Source organism: Hylobates moloch, unplaced genomic scaffold (assembly GCF_009828535.3).
Source record: "Hylobates moloch isolate HMO894 unplaced genomic scaffold, HMol_V3 SCAFFOLD_12, whole genome shotgun sequence".
Lineage (NCBI taxonomy): Eukaryota > Metazoa > Chordata > Mammalia > Primates > Hylobatidae > Hylobates > Hylobates moloch.
The window spans coordinates 46581102-46596384 of record NW_026652287.1 but is presented as its reverse complement, the minus strand read 5'-3'; the positions used below and the strand labels follow the sequence as shown (position 1 = coordinate 46596384).

Below are 15283 nucleotides of genomic sequence, written 5' to 3'. Positions count from 1 at the left end.
TCTTAGGGTAACCTTACCTGATTGAGCTCCTTACTAGGCAGCTGGTGGTACAATTCATGACAAAGGTTAATAGAGGAAGAGACATGGGATTAGGGAGGGAATGGAAGAGTTTGGGCCTTGGACACTGTAGTAGTTTGAATCCTGTCCACCAAAAATTCAGATGCATTTGGGACTTCAGAACCTGAGACTTCATTTGAAAGCAGGATCTTTGCAGATGTCATTGAGTCAGGGATTGAGATGAGGTCATCCTGGATTACAGTGGACTCGAGATTCCATAGTAAGTGCTTTTATATGAGAAGGTACAGGGGAGAAAGTCATGTAGCAATAGAAGCAGAGAATGGAGTGCTGCAGCCACAAGCCAAAAGACACGTAGAGCCACCAAAAGCGGGAAGAGGCAAGGAAGGATCCTCCCCTAGAGCCTTTGAAGGGAAATCCCCTAATTTCAGAACCTTGCCTCCAGGATGATGAGAGAATAAATTTCTGTTGTTTTAAGCCACCCAATCTGCGGCAATTTGTCATGACTGCCCTAGGAGAGTAATATAGATCCTCCTATGAGATGCTCTAAGAAGACACAGAGTGATATAGCTATTGCTAAGACCACACACTGTAGCAGGGAGGAAATCAAATGGAGAAATGCCCCAACTCTCCCTCCTCTCTGGTCTCTTGCTGGTGCCTCCCATTGGCCAAGCCAACCCAGAAGGCAGAAGATGTGGTGGAGGGCAGCGTTGCAGGGCTTGGATGATGCAGTCACAGAAGTCAGCCCTGCCTCTAACAGGATGCCAAACAGGGCAATGAGTGGATATTTTAGGGAGAAAGGGCAACAAGAGAATGGCAAAATACATCGAAATGCATGCAAGCTCTAGAAAGAGGGTAGAGATAGAGAAAGGGTGATTACCTAGGATTAAGCCCCAGGGAAGACCGACATTTAGAGATTGGATAGAAAAAGAGGAGCAAAAAGGGAAGATTGAGAAGTAGAGACCAGGAGGATAGGAGGAAAACTAGAACAACATTAAGAAGGGCGTGGTCAAGTAATCTGGGCACAGAAAAATGGCCCTGGGATTTGGCAGCCTGGGGGTCTTTGGTGATCCTCTTTGGAAGAATTTTGGCTGAGTGTTGGGGGCTAGAAACCAGCCTGGGGAGGGTAGGAGAAGAATGTGCAGTGAGGAAGTGGCAGGAACACGTGAAGGCAACTCTTTATGAAAGGGAGTAGAAAAATTGATTGGTGGCTGAAGGAAAATTTTGAGTCAAGGGTGGAGGTTTTAATGATGGAAGAATATTGATTTCTGTAAATTGGGTCATTCCCATCCATTATACCAATATGCATGGGTGTCTTCTCTGATATAGGATGCTGGGATTCTCAAATGCCCATTTGAGGTTTAGCATCATGAATTTAATGTCACCAGCCCAGACAGTTGATCTCATTCAGGAATGCTCCACCGCCCAGGTATGGGGAAGGCAACTAGTTGAGTTCATGCAGGGATGGGTTTTTTTCCAGGAGAGAAACAGAGGCAAGAAAGTGTGATATAATCAACCTATATAAGGTTGACAAGGCAGGAGAGGGTCCTGAGAAATGGCGGGGTCAGTAGGTTGCAGGGCTCGATGGGATGGACGTTGGTTTGCATTTAAAGGAGTTAGTGAGCTGGGAGGTGGTGGTTAAAGGGGAGGTGGTTTGGCCGGGCACGGTGGCTCACACCTGTAATCCCAGCACCTTGGGGGGCCAAGGCAGGCTGATCACAAGGTCAGGAGATCGAGACCATCCTGGCTAACATGGTGAAACCCTGTCTCTACTAAAAATACAAAAAAAAAAAAAAAATTAGCCAGGCGTGGTGGCGGGTGCCTGTAGTCCCAGCTACTTGGGAGGCTGAGGCAGGAGAATGGCGTGAACCCGGGAGGCGGAGCTACTGTACTCCAGCCTGGGCGACAGAGTGAGACTCCATCTCAAAAAAAAAAAAAAAAAGAGGAGGTGGTTCAAAACAAGGATGCTGGAAACAGGTGTTTTGGAGGTGGCTGGTATAGCTTCTGAGCATGCATAGCTGGAGTGGCTTGGAGGAGACATTGGTTATTGAGGAAGAGGTAGAGACATCCTCCAGTGATCAAGGAAGCAGGGGACCAGCATGGACAATGGTCTCTCCACAGGGAAATTGGAGGTCATCAAATGTTAACAGGTTCTGTCGGAGTCTTAGCTTCCAGCTTCTGTTTTCTTGTGGATCTCAGGATCTCGGCTGCTGGTGCTACCTCTGACTTTGGAATTCCCATTGAGCCCAGCAGCACTGGGAGGGACCTTCATGGCATTGGCTGGTTGAAGGAAGACCTTCTTGGCTTTGCCGACTTTCTTGGGGGCCTTCTTAGCTACACCTGCTTTTGAGGGAGCCCTCCTCACCTCACCTGACTTCTTGGGGGCACCTTTTCCACCTTATCTGAGTTGGAAAGGTCTTTCTTTGATTCTCTTGGTTTCTTGGGGCCCTTCTCACTGGTTTTTCTGGGGGCCGTGATGGTGGACATCTTCCAGAGCTGAGTTTTCCTTTTGTTCTTAGGAACTAATTTGAGGCTACCAGTGGTCCCACCTTGGTCTTAGAGTTGATGGTCTGCAGGGAATTTCCAGGTTAAAGGTTTTTTGTTTGTTTGTTTGTTTAATTTTGAGACGGAGTCTTGCTCTGTCACCCAGGCTGGAGTGCAGTGGCACGATCTTGGCTCACTGCAGCCTCCGCCTCCTGGGTTCGAGCAATTTTCCTGCTTCAGCCTCCTAAGTAGCTGGGATCACAAGCATGCACCACCATGCCCAGCTAACTTTTGTATTTTTAGTAGAGACAGGGTTTCACCATGTTGACCAAGCTGGTCTCAAACTCCTGAGCTGAAGTGATCCGGCCACCTTGGCCTCCCAAACTGCTGGGATTATTGGTGTGAGCCACTGCGCCTGACCTCCAGGTTTAAGTTTAAACCATGAAGTAGATGGACTGTGTAGAGAGAGACCAGGGAAATGGAGGATTTTGCTGACCACTGAACAGGGATGTCGCTATTGCCAGAGAGGAAAAGGACTCCCCCTTGGTAGAATGAACATATAAGGGAAAGTGGATGAAAACTGAATCAGGAAACAGAGACCTCACACCACTCAGAGGTCCCTAGAGAACTTTACTGACCTAGAAAAAAAGATAAACAGGGAGAAGGTCTTCAGTTCTTGTTTGGAATCTGACTCCGAAGCATCCTCACTCCTCACTCTCTTCCCGACCCTGAGAGTCTGAAATTGAAGAATACTTTTTGTTTAAAACTTGGCTTGTTGTTTTGTTTTTTCTTTTTGTCTTCATCAAGGGATCTTTATTTTACTTTTGTGTATTGGTGTGTTTTCTGTGAGTCATGTTAATTCTTCCATGTTTAAACTTTTTGGCCCAGAGGAATTTATACATTTAAATTATGGATTTAATTTCAGAAGGTACACACACACACACAGACACACTCACTCACTCACTCATCTCACTTTTTAAAAACTGTAAAATATAGCCCTGTAAATCTCCAGAAAATATCTAATGTGGGCCGGGTATGGTGGCTCACGCCTGTAATCTCAGCACTTTGGGAGGCCGAGGCGGGTGGATCACCTGAGGTCAGGAGTTCGAGACTAGCCTGGCCAACGTGGTGAAACCCTATCCTAACTAAAAATAAAAAAATTAGCCGGGTGTGGTGGCAGGTGCCTGTGATCCCAGCTACTCGGGAGGCTGAGACAGGAGAATCACTTGAACCCAAGAGGCGGAGGCTGCGGTGAGCTGAGATCACCCCACTGCACCCCAGCCTGGGCGACAGACTGAGACTCTGTCTCACACACAAAAAAAAGTCAGTGTGCATCCCCTCCGACACCCAGCAACTTCACATCTTGGAATTTATGCTGCAGGAAAATTATCACAAGTCCACAAGGATGTATGGTGAGATGATTATTATTATCATTTTAAAAGATAGGGTCTCACTGTGTCACCCAGGCTAGAGTGCAGTGAAGTGATCACAGCTCACTGCAGCCTCGACCTCCTGGGCTCTAGTGATCCTCCCACCTCAGCCTCCCCAGTAGCTGGGATTACAGGTGTGAGCCACCATGCCTGGCATCCCCCTTTAAAAAAAAAAAAAAAGGGTTTTAATTATGAAAAGAATATGGGCTCGTTGTTTTGTGTGGTTTTTTAAAAGTTTAAAAAATGTGTAGTGTGTCATTTAGAAGGTGAAAAGCCCTTACCCCATCCCACCTCCCAGAGATAACCTCTGCTAGCAATTTTGTGTTTGTCTTTCAAATTTTTTCCCACACACATTCTTTGTACTGGCTGCTTCCCCTCTTGGGTTACTCTTCTCCCAGATAGAAACAGGGCTCATTCCCTTGCCTCCTCCAGCTTTTATTAAAACATTATCTTCCCTCTAGCTGGATGCAGTGGTTCACGTCTGTAATCCCAGTGTTTTGGGAGGTGGGGAGGCAGGAGGATAGCTTGAGCCCAGGAGTTTGAGACTAGCCTGGGCAACATAGTGAGACCTTAAGTAAGTAACTAATTTACTTACTTACTTACTTAAGTAAGTAAGTAAGTAAGTAAATAAATAAATAAATAAATAAATAAATAATGGAAATTTAAAAGAGAGAGGGAAGGACTCTTGAAAACTGTCCATATCATGCTTCTCTAAATGGTTGAGGGCTCAGAGGAAAAAAAATCAGCAATTTCACATCATGGAATTTATTCTGCAGAAAAATTCTCACAAGTGCATAAGGATGTGTGGTCAGATGATGATGATGATGATAATGATTATTATTATTGATGAAAGTAGTAGTAGTAGTAGTAGTAGCAGCAGCGGTATTTTAAAAGACAGAGTCTCGGCCGGGCGCGGTGTCTCACACCTGTAATCCCAGCACTTTGGGAGGTTGAGGTGGGCAGATCACTTGAGTTCAGGAGTTCGAGACCAGTCTGGCCAACATGGTAAAATCCCAACTCTACTAAAAATGCAAAAATTAGCCAGGTATGGTGGTGGGTGCCTGTAGTCCCAGCTACCAGGGAGACTGAGGCATAAGAATAGCTTGAACTCAGGAAATAGAGGCTGCAGTAAGCCAAGATCGTGCCACTGCACTCCATGCACTCCACCCTGGGTGCTGATCCAGGTTAGGTGCAAGACTCCGTCTTAAAAAAAAAGAAAAGAAAAGAAAAAAAAAGGACAGAGCCTCACTCTGTCGCCCAGGGTAAAGTGCAATGAGTAAAGGCCCATGATGGGAGCCCTGAGGAGAGAGTCACGGGGAAAGAAAAAAAAGCAAAACCAAAATGCAATTTAAAAAAAACCAGGTGCAATTCACATAACATAAAATTAACCATTTTAAAGTGAATGGCTCTGTGGCATTTACTGCACTCCAACTGTTACGTAACTACCACCTCTGTCTAGCTCCAGAACATTTTCACCACCCCTAAAGGAGACCTTGTACCCATTAAGCAGTCTCTCCCCTTCTCCCCTCCCCCCCCACCTTCCTCTAGCCTCTGGCAACCACCCATCTGCATTCTGTCTCTATGGATTTACCTATTCTAGGTAGTCAACAGGATGAGATCGCCCAAAAGTCCATCCACGGATGAACAGATAAACCAAGTGTGGTATATCTTCCTCAGATATTAGTCTGCCTTAAAAAGGAATGAAATACTAATCTTTGCTACAACATAGATGAACCTCAAAAATATGATGTGGCTGGACACAGTGGCTTGTACCTGTAATCCCAGAACTTTGGGAGGTTGAGGTGGGCGGATCGCTTGAGCCCAGGTGTTCAAGACCACCCTGGGTAACATAGCAAAACTCTATCTCTACAAAAAAATTTACAAAAAACTAGCCAGGTGTGGTGACATGTGCCTGTAGTCCCAACTATTCAGGAGACTGAGGCGAGAGGATCGATTGAGCCCAGGAGGCCGAGGCTGCAGTGAGCCATGATCATGCCACTGCACTCCAGCCTAGGCAACAGAGTGAGACCCTATCTCAAAAAACAAAACAAAACAAAACAAAAAAGTTGATGCTGAGTGAAAGAAGCCAGACACAAAAGGCAACATCGTGTTTAATTCCATTTACATGAAATGTCCAATGAAGGTTTTTTTTTTGGCAACATTTATTTTGAGTCTAATATTCGGTGAATGGACCACACATATGCATGCACTGCAGTATGTTCTTGGAAACATTTCAGATTTGAGAGAAGGTCTGTTCAGCTTTGATGACGGTAGGTGTTGTCCCTTCCCTCCCTCCTTGAAGAAAAGGAACTAAGGCTGGGTGCGGTGGCTCATGCCTGTAATCCCAATACTTTGAGATGCTGAGGTGGGCGGATCACTTGAGGTCAGGAGTTCAAGACTAGCCTGGCCAACATGATGAAACCCTGTCTCTACTAAAAAATACAAAAAATTAGCCAGGTGTGGTGCTGCACGCCTGTAATCCCAATTACTCGGGAGGCTGAGGCAGGAGAATTGCTCCACCCAGGAGGTGGAGGCTGCAGTCAACCGAGATCGCACCATTGCACTCCAGCCTGGGCAGCAGAGCAAGACTCCGTCTTGAAAAGAGAAGAGAAGAGAAAAGAAACCAAAAGAAAAGGAAAGAAAAGAAAAGGAACCAAGACCTAGAAGGGCAAAAATAGGAAAAGTTTGTCGGGCGCGGTGGCTCACGCCTGTAATCCCAGCACTTTGGGTGGCCAAGGCGGGCAGATCATGAGGTCAGGAGATCGAGACCATCTTGGCTAACACAGTGAAATCCCGTCTCTACTAAAAATACAAAAAATTAGCCGGGCCCAGTGGCGGGCGCCTGTAGTCCCAGCTACTCGGGAGGCTGAGGCAGGAGAATGGCATGAACCCCGGAGGCGGAGCTTGCAGTGAGTCGAGATAGCGCCACTGCAGTCTGGCCTGGGCGAAAGAGCAAGACTCCATCTCTAAAAAAAAAATTGGAAAAGTTATTTACTATTAGCAGCAATTGTCATAAAGTAATGAACATTTATTGCATGATTACAATGAGATGAATTGTATCCTGTTTTTATAAGCATGTTGTTTTCTTTTTTTAAAAAAATATTTATTTATTCATTTTAAGAGATAGGGTCTTGCTCTATTGCCCAGACTGGAGTGCCATGGTATGATCATAGCTCAATGCAGCCTCAAATTCCTAGGTTCAAGCAATCTTCCTGCCTCAGTCTCTCGAGTAGCTAGGACTACAGGCATGTGCCAACATGCCTGGCTAGTTTTCTTATTTTTAAATGTATTTTTGTAGAGACAGGATCTTGCTGTGTCGCCCAGGCTGGCCTCAAACTCCTGGCCTCAAGCAATCCTCTGCCTTGGCCTCCCAAAGGGCTGAGATGATAGGCATCTACCTCTGCATTTGGCCCACATTAAATTTTCTAGTCATCATGGGAACCAAAGTAAACAATATAAAACACTCACATTCATTGAGCACTTACTATTTGCAGGGCCCTGTAATAGATTATTGTGTGTATCAACTCATTCCATTCTCACACAACCTATGAGGTTGGTGCTATTTTCTACCTTTTATATATGAGGAAACTGAGGCCAGAGAAGGAAACTGCCTTGCCCAAGGTCAAAGCCACGTCTGATCCCCAAATCCTTTCAACTCCTCTGCACTACTATGTTTCAATGCAGATATTGCCAGTTTTCTAAGCAGAAGCATGATTTAGCAGCCCTGAGTAGACTTCTCATTTCAGAACCAAAGTGTTGGACATTGTTGGATAATATGAAAAACAAATGACACACAAACCTATTTGATACTCAGTTTTTAATTTTCTCTTCATTTGATTTTCCTGATGACATGATTAATCTTTTTCGCCTCTACCCTGTATGTGAAATGTAGGTCTTTGCAGATGTCTCAGAGAGTGTTAATAGTTGCTACTGGTTTTGTTTTCTCTCCCCGGGGCTTCCCATCCCTGGGTGCAAGTGAAATTAAACTTGTGCCTCTTTGCCGCTGGCCGTGGTGCTGAAAACATCCCGGGCAGCACTAGGGTTGCCCTTGTTAGCACGCCATCCCTGCTAAGAGTCTTGGGCTGATCAGCGAGTGGAGAGATCTTTTCCAGGCTTCATTTTGGTTAGAACTGTGTGTTGAAGATTTTAAAGCCCACGTCTGGGAACTGGAGGCTGTTTGGATTATTTGAAGTTGAAATAGTCATTAATAATTCCTACTTGAGATGGGCTTATGAGGGTGTGGACTAGCATGCAATGGTTGGCCTTTACTAAACTGTGGCCATTGGTTGGGGCTTGGGTGAGGTGTAACCCATTTGTTCTAATCCATATGGTTAGGGCCCCAAGCGCACCTGCATTCTTTTTTTTTTTTTAATAAAGGCAAAACCATCCATCTTCTAACCAGGATAGCTCCTGAGTGGTCTTTGGGGACCACCAGCTTAAAAGCATAGACTGTGGACTGGGCACAGTGGCTCATACCTGTAATCCCAGCACTTTGAAAGGCCAAGGTGAGAGGATCGCTTGAGCCCAGGAGTTCAAGACCAGCCTAGGCAACATGGTGAGACCCTCATCTCTACAAAAATGTTACAAATTAGCCAGGTGTGTTGGCATGCACCTGTAGTCCCAGCTACTCAGGAGGCTGAAGTGGGTGGATTGCTTGAGCCTGGGAGGTCAAGGCTACAGTGAGCTGTGATCATGCCACTGCATTTCACCCTGGGCAACAGAGCAAGACCCTAACTCAAAAAAAAAAAAAAAGGCATAGACTGTGGAGTTGGGCAGACCTGGGTGTGAGCCCCAGCTCTGCCAGTACCTCCTATGTGACCTTGAAAATTTGTTTAACCTCTCCGAGCCTGGATTTTCTTATGTGGAAAATGGGGCTTACCGTAGAACCCACCTTGTAGAAATGTTGCAAGGAATTAACTAAAACAAAGTGCTTTCCACGGTATCTGCCCAAAGAAGCAGTTGGAAACAAGGCAGCTGTAATTATGGTTGCTGTGCTTGTTAATGGCCCCATAATAGTCGATCATATTGCAGAGTGAAATTGGGGCATGTGTTTAGTGGACCAAGGAATATGTCTTAAACCCATATATTTAGGGTCCTGGTACCCTCTACTCTTTTCCTGGTGATTGTGATGAGCATGGAACTTACATGAAAATAAGGTCTGTTTGGCTTCTTCCCACAAGCTCAATGACCTGGCTAACTGCTACAAGTATCTGTTTCCTTAGAACCCACCCATCAGCAGCCCCCATAGTGGAGACAAGGTCACGAAGAGTTGACAAACCTGATTTGATTTTCACACCAACCACAGGAGGTTTGAAATGAGATGAGAGTGAAGGGCACCACAGAGGGATGCAAGGATTACTTGGACACTGCAAGGTCTTGCTAAGGGACGGGAACCATCAGCCATGCCCACTTTGAGAATTTTCCTTGACGTTCTGAATCCCAAGAGCAAGGTCCTGTTGGCAGATGCAAGCCCTCCTTCTTCCCTACGCAGAATCACGTGGTCTTTTCCAGGGTCACATACAGCCTCTCTCTGGGGCCTCTGCTGGTCCTGATCAATTTCGTTGTGTATAGAGCTCTGTGTCTCCTCACCTGCCTGCAGGGCTATCTGCTATCCTGACTTCCGAGAGCCATTTCGGGAGCCAGCTTTTCCTCCCATCAGGGATGCTTCTCTTCTTTCAGCCCCCGCCCCCCTTTGGCCTCCTAGGATGGCTGATTTTTCTGGATCCCGCTGACACAGGTGCTTTCTCTGCGAGCCAATCAGGGAGCAGAAAGGCTCAGCTCAGCTAACAGAGGCATTGCTCACCGCAGCTGTGAGTTAGAACTCAGGCTTTCTAAATTGGGAGGATCAGGCATGACTTGAGGTCGGGCTGAGAAAGCCTCGCCTCCCCCCAGCTCGACTACCCAGTGCAACCTTTGACTTCTGCCTCGGGCGAGGCATCTCTTACCATGCCAAGAACTCAGCAGCCCATCTTTCTTTCATCTGGGCACCAAGTACATCACTGCATATTTCGGGGGATTTCATTGTGTCCTTAACATGTTCATGGAGACTTGGCTTGAGATGAAGTCAGGGTTTATAGGCAGCAGGACCCATGTCCTCTTCCTTCATTTCCTCCACCGGTGATTTTTGTTTTGTTTTATTTTTGAGACAGAGTCTCTTTCTGTTGTCCAGGCTGGAGTGCAGCAGCATGATCTTGGCTCACTGCAAACTCTGCTTCCCAGGTTCAAGTGATTCTCCTGCTTCAGCCTCCCAAGTAGCTGAGATTACAGGTGTCTGCCACTATGCCCAGCTAATTTTTGTATTTTTAGTAGAGACGGGGTTTCACCATGTTGGCCAGGCTGATCTCGAACTCCTGACCTCAGGTGATCCGCCCGCCTCAGCCTCCCAAAATGCTGGAATTACAGGCGTGAGACACCACACCAGGCCCTTCCACCAGTGTTTTTTTGAGCATCTACTATATAGAGAATGCTCTCCTGGGCACAGAGGATGAAGCAGTGAACAAAGTAGACAAAAAATCCCCACGTGCATAGGGCGTGCAGTCTTGTGGGAGAGACAGGGAACAAGATAAAGAAGGAAAAAAATAACAGATGCTTGACTGGGGACGGGGACTAAAGAAAAAAATAAGCAGGCAAAGGGGGTTGATGGATGTGACCTTTGAGTAAAGGCCTAAAGGAAGTGAGGGAGGGAGTCATGTGGATGTCTGGGGAAAGACTATTCCAGGAGAATGAACAGCAGGTGCAAAGGCCCCTGGGTACAAATGTGCCTGGGGAGTTTGGGGAATAAAGGGGAGGCCGGTGTTGCTGGAGCTGAGTGACTAAGGGAGAGAATAGAGGAGATGAGGGGAGGGAGGTAAGGGGAGCAGGTCATGCACCTTGCTGGTGCTGGGAGGACTTTGTTTTTGCTTTTGAGTGAGATGGGATCCATGGGAAGGCTTTGAATACTTCCACATGCATTAGGCTGAAATTTTCTTTTCTGCTTTTGTCTCATTCCAACATTGCTCTTATTTCATCAAAATCTTCGGTTTCTTCTCAGGCTCTTTACCCAAGTGGGAGCAGAAGGCTGGTACCCAGGGCTGTTCAGTTCTCTCCCTGGGGTCAGAACATGGAGGAGAAAGCTTGGAGGAGAAAGAGGAACCCCCACCTCTTTCTGGATGACTCAAAACCGCAATTACCTGAGCTCCTCCTCCTACCCCTGAAATAGAGGCACTTAGCACTTCCTAAACTTCCCGGTGCACACAAATCCCCTGGCGATCTTTTTAAATGCAGATTCTGACTCAGCAGGTGGATGCGGGGCCTGAGGCTGCATTCCTAACAGGTACTGGTTCTGGGACCACACTTTGAGTAGCAAGGGTCTGAGGTCATTGTTGCAGATGTCCATCTGGGGCATGTCTGTGGACACTTGCGGGGGTGTGGGTGAGCCGAGGGAGAGGGGAGAAGCAGTGTGAGTGTCTGTGTTTGATAAGAAGAAAATGAAGCAAGGTAGGAGAGTAGAACCTCTTTATTTTTGCCTACGTGCTAAGTTTTCATTGCCGTGCTAAGGTTTCATTGCCGTACCCAGAGAGCCCTGGGTCTGAAATCCAGGTGACACTGGCCAGTTGAAACCCTGATATTGCAGCCCATAAAAGTGCTGCATGCTGCATGGTGGCCTTCTGGGACTCTTCCTGGAACCTTCAGTGCCGGAGCTGATCCAAAGGAAGTCACATCCCTGCCACTGAGGGGCAGGAGGCCAGGGAACCGGAGGAGTGGGATGGCAGAAGCGCGTGTAAGGAGCCTGAGTTGGCAGGGAGAGGAAGCGAAGTCAGCTTCAAATCATAGCAAGAGGAGACCGGGGAAGGGCTTGGCGTTGCTGCTGTGTGTACAAATATTGTCTCTTATTTTCCAGGCTGCAGGGTGAGGCAGAGTGGAGTATTTGTGCAACACAGCCCAGCTTTGTTCTCCGGGCTCCTAATGCTTGTCAGCTCGGGGGCAGAAAGCCAATCAGAGATGATCGTCGGCAAGGCCGGCTTTTGTTGGCTCCCCAAATTGCCCTGAGTCTCAGATTTTGCTTTTCAGAGTGTGTGTGGAGCTTGCCTTCAGCTGCTTTCAGCCGGAGGCAAAGGCTGAAGCTGGTGGCAAAAGGAAGCCTGGTTTTCCTGGCTTCCCGAGACTTTTACTGAGGGAGTTTCTGTTTCAGACTCCGTTTTCCCACCTGCAAAGCGGGTTCCACTCTCCCTCTGGCCTGGAAGGGATGGTTTTATGGTGCTTCCAAAATGCCAAGCCTAACTCCAGGGCAGAAGAGGAGACTGATACCAATTAATTTTCCAAAGGGTAGGGCTAGGAGGTGGGGGAGAGGTTTCGCATGGTCAAGTTCCCCAAGACGCACTCATTGATCTCTCTACAGAACAGGGGATTTCAGTGCCCCCAGGGGACACTCAGCAATGTTTAGAGACCACTTGAGGTTGTCATCACTGGACAGGAGGAGTTGCTACTGGCGTCTAGCACACAGAGGCCAGGGATACTGTTGAACATGCTGCGGTGCCCAGACAGCCCCACCAAGGAGAATGATCCACCCCTAAAGCTAGTGCTGAGGTTGGGAAATCCTGCTCTGGAGTGACCAACACCCTGTGGCTTTTTCACTCAAGCAGCCGCTTCTCCAGTGCCTACACCTCCTTCTCAGAGACTGCCAGATCCATATGCAGAGCCTGTTGGTGTGGGACACTTCTGAGGGGTGTGGCAGGGAGACAGCGGACATTCCCATTTACCAGCTGATCAGCAGGTCAAGAGCTAATATGAAATGAACAAGATAGACCCTCCCCACCTGCCCTGCAGATCCTCTGGTGGGACACTAGGGAGGGAGGCCTCCTCAACCCAAATGACAGTTCCCAGGATGCAGGGAGGAGTTTACCTATTCAAACTGGAGTGAATGCAAATGGGGCATCTAGAGACACGCACTGGATGACCCCTCCCCTGCCTTGGGTCTTGGAAGAGCAGATTCTCAGAGGTCTGCCCTGATCACTGTATTTTTTTTTTATTGAGGTAAAATTAATATAACACAATTAACCATTTTAAAGTGGCGTTTAGGGCTGGGCACAGTGGCTCATGCCTGTAATCCCAGCACTTTGGGAGGCTGAGGAAGGAAGGTCGCCCAGGAGTTCAAGACCACCCTGGGCAACAAAGTAAGACTCCATCTCTTACAAAAAAAAAAAATTAGGCACACATGGTGGTGTGCACCTGTAGTCCCAGCTACTCAGGAGGCTGAGGCAGGAGGATCGTTTGAGCCTAGGAATTCAAGGCTGCAGTGAGCTATGATCACACCACTGCACTCCAGCCTGGGTGACAGAGCAAAATCGTGTTTCTTTAAAAAAATAAAAGTAAAAATAAATAAAAAAAGAAAGGAGAGGGGAGGGGAGAGGCATTTAGTACATTCACAATGTTGTATAACTTATCACCTTCATCTAGTTCTAAAACATTAAGCAGTCACTCCCATTTCCCTTCCCATTCCCCAGGAACAACAAATCTGCTGTCTGTCTCTGGATTTGCCTATTCGGGATATTTCATATACATGGAATCATACAATATGGGGTATTTTATGTCTGCTTCTTTTGCTTGGTATAATGTTTTCAAGGTTCATTCCTGTTCTATCATGTATCAGTACTTCATTCCTTTTGTTTTTTGAAACGGAGTTTTGCTTTTGTTGCCCAGGCTGGAGTGCAATGGCACAATCTCGGCTCACCTCAACCTCCGCCTCCTGGGTTCAAGCGATCCTCCTGCCTCAGCCTCCTGAGTAGCTGGGATTACAGGCATGTGCCACCACATCCAGCTAATTTTGTTTTTTTTTTAGTAGAGATGGGTTTCTCCATGTTGGTCAGGCTGGTCTTGAACTCCCAACCTCAGGTGATCTGCCCGCCTCGGCCTCCCAAAGTGCTGGGATTACAGGTGTGAGCCACTGTGCCCGGCCTACTTCATTCCTTCTTATGGCTGAATACTATTCCATTCTATGAGTAGACCACATTTTGTTTATCCATTCACCCACCGGTGAAATTTAGGTTGTTTCCATCTTTTGGCTGTTGTGAATAGTGCTGCTGTGAATATTTGTGTATGAGTGTTTGTTGGAGTACCTGTCTTACGATCCTTTTGTGTTTATACCTTGGAGTGGAGTTACTGTGTGTCACATGGTAACTCTGTGATTAACTTTTTGAGGAACCAGCGAATGGTTTTCTACGGCAGTTGCACTGGTGTTTTTTGTTGTTGTTGTTTTTGTTGTTCTTGTTGTTTTGAGACAGGGTCTCACTCCCATTGCCCAGGCTGGAGTGCAGTGGTGCAGTCATGGTTCACTGCAGCCTCAACCTCCTGGGGCTCAAGCAATCCTCTCTCCTCAGCCTCCCAAGTAGCTGGCACTACAGACCTGCGCCACCATGCCCAGCTAATTTTTTATATTTTTTGTAGAGATAGAGTCTCACTTGGTTGCCTAGGCTGGTCTCGGACTCCTGTGCTCAAGTAATCCTCCTACCTCGGCCTCCCAAAATGCTGGGATTACAGGCGTGAGCCACCGCACCTGGCCAGCTACACCATTTTATATTCCCACCAGCAGAAGGGTTTCAATTTCTTCACATCTTCACGAACACTTGTTTTCTGTTTGTTTGTTTTTAATTTTAGCTATCCTAGTGGATGTGAAGCAGTATCCCATTGGGGTTTGATTTGCACTTCCCTGATCACTAATACCCTCATGCACTTATTGGCCATTTGACTGTCTTCTTTGGAGAAATGTCTATTCCAGCCTCCTGTCCATTTTCCAATTGGATTAGCTTTTTGTTGTTGTGTTGTAAATGTTCTCTTTTTATTTTTTATTTTTTTGAGACAGTCTTGCTCTGTCGCCCAGGCTGGAGTGCAGTGGCACAATCTCGGCTCACTGCAAGCTCCATCTCCCGGGTTCACGCCATTCTCCTGCCTCAGCCTCCCTAGTAGCTGGGACTACAGACACCCGCTACCACGCCCGGCTAATTTTTTGTATTTTTTAGTAGAGACGGGGTTTCACCGTATTAGCCAGGATGGTCTTGATCTCCTGACCTCGTGATCCACCCGCCTCGGCCTCCCAAAGTGCTGGGATTACAGGCGTGAGCCACCACGCCCGGCCATAAATGTTCTTTATATGGTACTAGACCCTTATCAGATACATGCTTTGCAAATAGCTTCTCCCATTCTGTTACTTGTCTTTTAACTTCCTTGATAATGTCCTTTGATGCACAAAAGGTTTAAATTTTGATGAAGCCCAGTGTATCTGTTTTTTCTTCTGTGGATCAGCATTAGGTGTCAAATCTGATCACAATGTTTTATTTATTTATTTATTTACTTATTTATTTATTATTTTATTTATTTTT

The 15283-nt window shown here is 46.8% G+C and overlaps 1 protein-coding gene across 2 annotated transcripts in view; it reads left to right on the top strand.

Annotated features, from left to right (window-relative positions):
• Positions 1–15283, top strand: part of CACNA1A (calcium voltage-gated channel subunit alpha1 A) — a 308894-nt gene that overhangs the window by 35169 nt on the left and 258442 nt on the right. The gene's annotated exons all lie outside the window — the stretch shown is intronic.